The following is a 3,513-nucleotide window of genomic DNA, read 5'->3' on the forward strand; positions in this document are numbered from 1 at the left end:
TGAGACTTCTGAGAATCTTCATGTATTAACTACTTATTAGGACTCAATAGCCAATAATGATAAGAATCAACGATATAAGTCCCTAGTGCTTTTGAGGTCCTTTAAACTTTGTCTGTTAATTATAGTTACAAGTTCCCTGGCTATATTCAGTTGCTTGATTATTTTCTTAGCTTTCCAATTATGTGGCAGTGTGCAAGTTTCACTACAATTACTTTTGTGAAAATTTCTTCTGACTTGGTCTTCATTTGGACAAATTAAATATATGTCCTCATTGTTATGAGTGAACTATAATGATTGTCTATTTTTTTTTTTTTTTTTCTGTGTTTCCTTGGTTGGATTGAAATATTGTATACATATTGGATGTTGTGTTGCTTAACTAGAAGTACTAGTTTCTTATCTTGTTCTTTTGAATTTTTTCGACAGTCGTAACACAACTTAAAAACAATGGGATGAGACATGTGTGCTCGTTTTATGTGGAATAACCCTCGTTCTACGTTCATTTTTCTCTTTCCTGAGGAGTTTTAAGCAATTTATGGACAGGTTGAACTAGTTCTGAAGTCATTGAATGGTTTTATTTGTTCTATTTGTTTTGCCTCTAAAATTTTCATATCTACAGGGTGGGAATCTTTGCTTCTTTTTGTCAGGAAAAACATTTTAAATGGTAGTAAAGAAGTTGCTTTTGCAGCAATAAATTGTTTACAGACAACTACTCTTTCTCATTCTCTGAAGGTAACCTCAATATCATATCAGCTAGCCATTGATACTTCTGTAAACTACCAAATTCTTTCAACTAAAAGGATCGCATGGATCAGGGAAACTTGCCAATGCCTTATTTCAAATCAATACTCGATGTATATGAGTTTGTTCTTCAGCAGTCGGTTGATGCTAGTGGATTTGATGTATAATGAACTGACACATATTGTCATTGTTGTTGGTATTAAATCATTAAGATCCTTGAGCATCAAGTGGCCACTATAGGCCACACATAGGGCATTGCAAACATATTTTAAGAGCTTAAGCCTCAAGCGCAGCCAGGACCATACCAGTAAAAGAGCTTGAGTAAAATGTTTGGCAATGGTGAAGCTTTGTCTTATATTTTTGGGTGTTTTTTCGTGAGAGTAAATTTTATTTTGGTGAAAGTGAAGAGACACATTAAGACAAGTGAGCTTTCTAAAGTCTTTGTGACTTTCAGATTGTATGTTTGTCCTATTCATCTTGTTTTTGCTTTAGTTTAATTGATGAGATCCTTTGTGGTGAATCATTTTTCAAGTAGAAGGTTTTGCCTGGGTTGGCAGTATGCAAGGATAATCCTCCAGTCGAATTTGGTTATGATTTATGGATTATTTTTTTGCATTTTACAGGCAGGAAAGTCTCTTGTTGGTGTCTCTACAGCTTGTCGCATACATGGGGTAATCTTTCGTTGTTAGCTTCACAAGATCTCTAAGGGAATGAGCTTTCAGTGATATTTCCATATTAGATTTGCAGGTGCATCTTTTAGCATGTTAGTAAAGACAAGTAAGAAATGTGATACAGATTCTCAGCATGTTCTTTAGTTTAAAATGCAATAAACAATCACAATAACTTGTAATTGTTGTCTTCTACTCTAAATAGAAGCAAGGAGGTGTTGCCTGTTCTTTCAGGAAATGGAATTTCATTTCAAAACCCCCATCACCCCAGTCTTCTTGAGTTTGGTAATCACAGGATAGTTTTCCAACAAGTTTTCAGTTAGGATGGGGAATCACAATAGGAGCATGGCATGTGTCCTACCCAATTGATACTGTGCGAAGGAGGATGATGATAACCTCAGGAGAAGTTCTTAAGTATAAGAGCTCTTTCGATGCATTCTCACAGATTATCAAGAATGAAGGGGCCAAGTCTCTCTTCAAAGGTGTTGGAGCAAACATCTTGTGTGTTGTTGCAAGTGCAGGTGTAGGTGCGCTAGTTGAACTGATTATGTATAGCAATGGAGTGAGGACTGACCGAGTAAAAATGAAAGACAGAATCGGGTTATTGAATTCATTACTGGTGTGGCAGAATATGGCAACTAAATGCAGTGTAAGTGTACTTGATAACTAAGTTTGAATTCATAAAATTTAATAGTGGATATTAATTTTACCTTTTACCTATTTTTTCAGTTTGCATTCATTCGAAAGTCATCAATAATCTCAAAGTAAAGTGGAAGTTCAGATCTGAGTCTTGGCTATGCCATTATATTGTAAAGAGTCCAATGTTATAGTCATCTGAGATAGTGTTCATGTAATAGTGGTGCCCTTGTACCTTCAAGTGAGTAATTATTGTGAGCTAGGGAGTATTATTGATAATTTTAACTAACACATTGTCAAAAAGGAACAAAGGTTAGAATATCCAAAAGAGTTGTAACTTTTTTTTTTGACGAAAGTCCTTGAATTTCTATTAGTTCATATATTGACCATATATGTTGGTGCATTTGTAGTGAAAGGTTTGGTAGACAATATATGGTGTTAGTATAGGTAAGCTTCAAATTTTTGTTTTCTCCTCTTTGTTATCCATTTATTTAGTCAATGTTGTTTATATGCTTGTTCATTTCTACCTGTTTATCTAGTCAATGGTGCTTCACACTATAATCTTTGGGGCACTTTGAAGAGTTTTTGTTACGTTGTACAGGTTATTATGAAAGAATCTTTGTTGATAAGTTTGAAACTAACTAATGGGAGGTTTGAAACTATTTGTGGATAAGTTTGGGGTGGACAATTTGTATTAACTCTTAAGACTACTGCTAAGCAGTGACACATTTTTTATATATAGTTTTTATATATGTACATACAACTTAAAATGCACACTGGCCATGGGTTTTGAATTTTAGTTCCTAAGTATTTCTTTGTTACCATCTTCAACTATTTGTAGCTCTTTACTATTTAAGCCGCGATAAGATCACGCATGTCTGATGAAATCAAAACTGCATGTTTGTATGGTTGAGTTTGTTGCTAGTGGAATAACTGGTTTGGTCTTTTACTTCTCTTTTGGTGTTTGCATGAACTTGAATTTTACTTATGTTTTAAAAATGTGCTAGGCTTATTATCCAAGAATTTAAAATTTTCATATATTTGCTACACTTTAACTTTAAAGTTGGCATTTGCATATATTCGTGCTTTTCCACATTTTTTTACTGCACTAATCTTTCTTTATTAATTTGTGAATTCCAGGACTACCTTGAGTAAGATGATATAGAAGTTGAACTCGCTTAGTGCAGATCTTTTACCTTCACATGTTAATTAGTTAAATGTGTGGGGAATGCATTTGTATATGATTTAATTTAATAAGAAATAAAATTTATCCATTTGAATCATGTTTTATGAATGGATTTTGGTATATTATGTTCTTTAATTATATTCTTTATATCGTGTACATCTAATAGTGGAACAGATTGCAGCTGCGTGTAGCACTGCAGCCTTTCGTGTAGTTTCTATATCTAATAGAACAATGTTATCTTCTTTTATGTAATCTATGGAGGTTGACTTATTTGAGTACATGAAG

At 33.6% G+C, this 3,513-nt stretch overlaps 1 long non-coding RNA gene across 2 annotated transcripts; it reads left to right on the forward strand.

Moving 5' to 3' along the window:
- Nucleotides 1-410: 410 nt before the first annotated feature.
- Nucleotides 411-3,250, forward strand: LOC147489908 (uncharacterized). Of its 2 annotated transcripts, XR_015202048.1 has the most exons (5): nt 411-540; nt 617-729; nt 1,362-1,515; nt 1,612-2,055; nt 2,136-3,250. It is a non-coding gene; the product is annotated as an uncharacterized LOC147489908 (long non-coding RNA). The 2 variants fall into 2 exon arrangements; XR_015202047.1 differs by having other exon boundaries at nt 1,362-2,055.
- Nucleotides 3,251-3,513: the final 263 nt, after the last annotated feature.

The sequence above is a fragment of the Coptis chinensis genome, chromosome 7 (assembly GCF_015680905.1).
Source record: "Coptis chinensis isolate HL-2020 chromosome 7, ASM1568090v1, whole genome shotgun sequence".
In the NCBI taxonomy this organism is placed as follows: Eukaryota; Viridiplantae; Streptophyta; class Magnoliopsida; order Ranunculales; family Ranunculaceae; genus Coptis; species Coptis chinensis.